This window comes from Pleurodeles waltl, chromosome 3_1, assembly GCF_031143425.1.
Source record: "Pleurodeles waltl isolate 20211129_DDA chromosome 3_1, aPleWal1.hap1.20221129, whole genome shotgun sequence".
Lineage (NCBI taxonomy): Eukaryota > Metazoa > Chordata > Amphibia > Caudata > Salamandridae > Pleurodeles > Pleurodeles waltl.
Genome location: NC_090440.1, coordinates 1,962,468,862 through 1,962,475,509, shown reverse-complemented (window position 1 = coordinate 1,962,475,509; position 6,648 = coordinate 1,962,468,862).

Here is a 6,648-nt window from a genome sequence, read left to right as displayed (position 1 = left end):
ACTCCCATGGTGTATTGCTACATACACTACGTGCATGCGGCAGCACTACGTGCAAGGTAAACAGTGGTGCAGAGTGTGGACCATTGGCCTCTGCTTTCATTGGCCTTCGCTTCCATTTTGGTTCACGACTCCATTTTGTCGAGTCTGGTTCGGTGCAATAGGCACTGTTCTGTGTTTTTCCACAAGCTTCGGCAAGCTGAAGGGTGGGGTGTTTTTCTGCTCAACTTCGCTCCATCTGCCTGGTACGAAGGGCGCTATTTACATTCCACGAGCTATCAGTTAGAACAACAGGGGGATGCGCCTGTACACAAGGAGGAATGCAAGCTTCACCTTGGAGTCCTCTCCTGGGAACTTGGCCCGTTCTGAGGAGACGTCTCGAAGGGTGAACAAGGTACCGCCGATTGCACAATTTGTAAAGGAGGGGGTCTTTTTCTAGAAAAGACTCCTGGGCGTTAGTAAATACTATAAAAGTTGGGGGCCTGGATGGGCTGGTTTAGGAACTCTCTTCTGGGTTGGACGCAACGCCAGGAGGACTGATTGTCCCGAACAGAGGCTCCCTGTGTCAGCTGATTTGGGTTCCCCAGCTTTGTGTACGGCAGAGGGATGCAGACGCTCTTTTCGGTGAAGCTTTTCAATTTATTAAGTGTATTGTGTGTGCGCGCGTAATGTGTACTTATTCTTGCAGTCATTTTCATGCTATTGAGCATTGAAGTATATTGTGTGTGCGCGCGTAATATGCACTTATTCTTGCAGTCATTTTCATGCTATTGAGCATTGAGGTATATTGTGTGTGCTTGTATTATATGCACTTACTCTTGCAATTATTCACAGAGTGCTTATATCTTTATCATTATTCTCATGTTATTCTCCTGATGTATATATATATATATATTAGTGTGGTTTAGTTTTGCTAGCTGAGAACTTGCCCCTTAAATAAACTTGATTATTCTACTTACGAAGGTGTTTGAGAGTGATTGCTTTACATTGTGCCTTAAAATATCCTGAAGTGCATAGTTTTGATATTCTGAAGAGTAAAGCAGCACACATGGACAGCAGCTCTGTCAAAACAACCAAGAAGAAACCATCTTTAAAGGGACTCCCACCTCACTTCGGAAGCGTGAGTCACCAACACTCTGCACCTGACGCCCCCCGCTCGCGTCCAGAGAAACCAACACTGCAGCGAGAACCCCCAGATGACTCCCACGACGTGGCCACCCAGAGATGACTTCCCTGCACCCCCACGGGTACGCCTGCAGAGAGAATCCAGAGGGTCCGCCTGACCGCGACTGCCCGGTAACAAAGAACCCGACACCTGGAAGAAGTACTGCACCCGCAGCCCCGAGGCCGAGAGGAACCAACTATCAGTGCAGGAGTGACCAGCAGACGGCCCTCATCTTTGCCCAGTTGGTGACTGGCCCGAGAAGCCCCCATGTGCCCTGCCTGCATCGTCAGAGTGACCCCTGGGTCCCTCCATTGAAACCAATTCAAAACCCGACACCTCCTTTGCACACTGCACCCGGCCGCCCCTGTGCAGCTGAGGGTGTATTCTGTGTGCCTGTTTGGGACCCCCCAGTGCTCTACAAATCCCCCCTAGTCTTCTCCCCGAGGACGCAGGTACTTACCTGCTAGCAGACTGGAACCGGAACACCCCTAGTCTCCATAGGCGCCTATTTGGGCCCCACTTTGACCTCTGCACCTGACCGGCCCTGTGTTGCTGGTGATGGGTGTTTGGGGTTGTCTTGAACCCCCAACTGTGGGCTCCTGTGCCCCAAAGACTGAACTTGTAAGTGTTTTATTTACCTGCTAAACTAACTTGTACTTACCTCCCCCAGGAACTGTTGAATTTTGCAGTGTCCACTTTTAAAATAGCATTTTGCCATTTTTGACAAAACTGTGTACATTACTGTTTTACTTCAAAGTTCCATATTTACCTATGCCAAGTACCTTACAATTTATGTACTTACTTGAATTCTGAATCTTGTGGTTCTAAAATAAATTAAGAAAGTAATTTTTTTCTATATAAAAACCTATTAGCCTGGAGTTAAGTCTTTGAGTGTGTTCTCATTTATTGCCTGTGTGTACAACAAATGCTTAACACTACCCTCTGATAAGCCTACTGTTCGACCACACTACCACAAAATAAGAAGTAGTATTATCTATTATTGCCCCTATCAACCTCTAAGGGGAACCCTTGGACTCTGTGCACACTATCTCTCACTTTGAGATAGTATACACAGAGCTAACATCCCACAGATGTTTTTTCTCCTATTTTGTCCTAAGATACCTTCCCAACTTAATATGCTGTTTTTCCTTTTCCTGTTTGTTCACTTCCTATTTTACGGTTAATAAGGGGCTTGAGTTTCTTTCTTCTTTGCGTTGCAACACTCTGGTTTGGTGGTTCTCACTCCTGTTTGTTCCTGCTGTGGATTGCTTTCTGCTTGGTTTTCCTTGCAGCTTCCCGATGTTCCAGTTCTTGGAGTCCTGAGTTCTACTGTGCCTTTTCTGATTTTCTGGAGCTCCTTTCTGGATGTTTTTTCCTGGTGGCCTTTCCTCTGGAGCTCCTTCTGGAAGGCACGGACTGCATGGGATTTTATCTTGCCAGCAGCACCATGGCTATTGGAAGGGGTCATCCTTATCTTGGCCAGACCAGGTGTACAAGATCTGAAGCTGTCCTCCACCTACATCCGACAGAGGTGGTAAGGGAAAGGCGAATCGTGACAAGCACCTGCTGCAGAGATTTTTGTGTACCCAGTAAATCTCAGGGAACAATAATAATTGGTAAGATAACTTTGGTAGGTAACACATTAGGTGGAGATGCTTGTATATTCTATAGTCTCCATTTTGCATCAAAGTAGCATAGAGGGTTAATGTGTCTCCTGCAAAGCATCTGCAGATTACAGATTTTTATTTTATGTTGCTAAGAAAGTGAATTACTGCTTTTAATGCAGAAATTATTTTCTTACTTGCAGTTTGTAAATTGTAATTCTTCATATATAACACAGCAAGCTATGAAGGAAATGTGACTGTTACACCTTGTAACCCTCACCGTCTTATGTAAAACATCTTGTACATTGATTTACACATTTCTAGAATTTATTGTCAATGTATAATGTGTATGTCTCATGTAAAGCGCTCTGACATCCTGCATTGGGATGAGGAGCGCTATTAAAAAATAAAACAAAATAGTGGTATTTAAATTGTTATTTGTCTAAGTGGACAGATCAACACATTTGATATTCTTACAGTGCATGCATCTATAGAGGCTGAACACCGTAAAAAGTATGCCTCTCCTAAATATTTGTGGAGTAATAACAGCAAGCTGTGCGTCTTTGTTTCCCCTCCCTTGCATCTGCATCTAGGTGTGAGGACAGTGGAACAAAAGGATGCTTGATGGCCCTTTAAATGTGGCCATTGTAAGGGGCCCAGCAAGAGACTGAAACATGAAAGCCCCCTCTCCGCCCTCACGTTGCTGCTCGAAACGAGAGCAGGCAAATTGCAGGTAATGCCGAATGTGTCAGGGTGTCTAAAAATTACACTGGAAAATGTTCAGCATACTTCAGTGGGGCCCACTTCTTGCAGGGTGGATGGGATCCACCCCGTGTGACTAGTGGGTGGACACCATGTACCTGCCTGTACCCCTGACTTTTGCTCTGCACTTATATCTAAAAGATTGCCAATGGGAGCAGGGAATTTGTTACTTTTCCATTAATGCACATGGTGCTTTAACTCATGTCATACTCGATTGTCACATATTTTTCGAGACTGGCATAAGTATCTGTAATGTGTGGAACAATATTTTGAAAACTCGAGGATTTGGTGAAAATTAAAATTTCTATAGTATGGTTCTACAAAATTTCTCTGTACTAAATGCGTAATGTCACTTTTACCTTGTCAATAAGTATAGAGGTCACTATTCAGAACTAATTCATGTTTATGTAATTTTGGAGAATCATAAGCTGAAATCACAATATCTCAACTGTGTCTGTGCACATATATGAATTTTTTATTGTCGTGTGATTCTGGCAAAAGAATGCAAGAAATATCAGTACACGGGTAAAGAATTTAACCACAAAGAAATCTTGTTGAAAGCAATGTTGTTAGAAAGCAAGAGTGTATTGAAGCCAGGTTTAGCCTGCCTTTGAACTGCCTTTCATAGGAGTGTCCAATAGCAATGAGAAAGTGAGTGGACTACTGTTGGAAACTCACATCTGCTGTGAGAGGGTAGATATGTCTGACAGTGTGTCATGTATCTCAGACCTGCCAACTCACACGGTACCACTGTGTGCCACCCAATTTCAGATCCTTTCTCACAGTCACCTAGTGAGGAGCTGAAATCACACAGTGGCAGGAAAGACAGATGGAAAGCACTGCTTAGAGTGGTTTTCTAGCTCTTTTTCTTTTAGGAGGATGTAACTAGCCAATGCCTATAAAGCGGTGTGAAACAACCCAGAGCATCGATGATGGCCTCAGCGACCCTTTGTTTTTTAGCGTGTGAGGGGATTTGTGGAGGGCAGTGCTTCTCAGGTGACTGTAGGTATGCTCTCAAAAGCACCGTCCCCTCCTCACACTGTGAAATATTTTTGCAGGTTGGAAGGGCTGGGAATCTGTGGAATGGAGGGCGATTCCAGCCCCATGCCTATGGGTGAGTCTGACTCAACTGAACAAACACCATATAGAAGACATTGTGGAATTAGGGAAGAAGGCTATGGGAAGTGAGGAACACAAGAATGGTCAAACAGATTTCTTAGGACTGCTGCCCTAGCTCTATAGTTGTACAACACCAATGGAAAGGCACACTATTTTAATAACATGTGGCTATCAATTGGAAGTACAATAGTAATAGTACATGCCAAGCTAGTTGGTGGTACTCTCCATTGTAGACTAAGGTAGAGCATCACCTGTAGTGTGATTAAACACTCCAGCAGTGGATTTAGAGAAGAGGAGATAAAGAAGTAGAATAATGAAGTGCAAAGGATAGCCAGGATATTATCAAAGGGATGTTGAAAGGAACAACCAAAACAATAAAGGTGCATATAAAGTGACGGGCAGGGGCGAACTGGTACAAGATCCGAACAGAGAAACCCATCACAAAGCACAGTTGCCAGGAAAAGGTGTTATCAGTTTTGCTCGATATAAAACTGTTTCTCCACACTTGATCGGGAAGCAGTCCTCCACCATCTTGGATATGGAATTCTTTTGTACCCTGCAATGGAAAAAGTACCCCGATGCAATAAGAAGGATGCTAACATTGCCAGCACTTCTAAAGTGGCGTTAGGGTCTCCAAGTCCCCATGTCCTTTTCCTATGCCTGTAGAGTCTGAAATGACCATGAAACAGGTGAGGCCTCCTTACAACAATGACACATTGCAGAATAGGTTGAAAATAAGATCTGTTTTTCACCCCGAATAACAAAGTTTGAGCATTCTTTAAAATACCTGACATGTACTTGGTTCGGATATGGACTCTCATTTCAAAGTGAGCTTCTTTTGGGTTTCTACATATGTGTAGGACAATACCTCAACCTGTGAACTTTTAGCTCTTATCTACAGTATACCATTGATTGACTACACAGAGTTGTGTCACACATGTAGCAATACTTATCCTATTCAAACACCTGAGTGGTTGTCCAAGCACCATTTTCTTGAACGTCCCTAAGTTGGTTGACATACATCAAATCAGAGAGCCATTTTAAAAAAGGTTATACAATTCGGACGTAGATATGTACAAATAAAAACTTCAAGCCTAGCTAGTTTGTCCCTTTATTGCTTACTCTAATACCACTGACTATTCCTAGTCTACCCCTCTGTCCTGGTTTCAGGTATTTATTTCTTTTTAAATTAATTTGCATTATTGCCTTTTGCACGTGCCGGTGATCTGGCGTCCCCTATTGGTCATCACTTTACACATTATTTTTGCCACCCTCACAGAGCAAAGTCTAGAGGACAAAACTACCTTTATGAACATCTACAACCCTTTTAGAGTGGTTAAGCAGCCAGAAGGGGTACCTGGAATGAGAGAATGGAAAGACTCGCCCGTGTTGCCTGTAGGCCACAACTGGCATGGCATTGATTGAGGTCTGGCAGGAAGGGGATGGAAACAGATTGAGAAACATGAAACTGCCAAAACGCATTCTGTTTCCCATTGATTTGAATACATTTAGCAAAGCACGCTCACGGAGTGCCTGTTGTCTTTTTGGAAGGAGAGAGACCAGTGAAAATATACCGGCACCAATGGAGGTCAAATGTTTTTTTGTTGTATGCGCTCATGTAGGGGTAGGGTCAAGTGTATTGTAGGTGCATGAAAGAACTGCTATTCACACTCCTGTGTTGAATTATGCAGTACCTTTATTAACAGGATCCACGACAGCCAACAGCACCCTTACAGGTTCAGAGCCAGCCTCCAACTGCAACTCCACCAGAACTCTAGAACCCAAGGGCACTTATGTCACACAGAACTTAAAGGTCTCACAAGTAAACAGTAGAAGAAAGAAATAAAGTATGACATTGCAAGATTAAAAATACACAATTCCAACCAGCACAAATGCAACATGAAATACAACTGCATATTATGCCACATATTACATCATCTTCCCCCTTAAAACAACAAACAAAACAAAATCATTGAATTTAGAAGGCAATTTAACAATCCT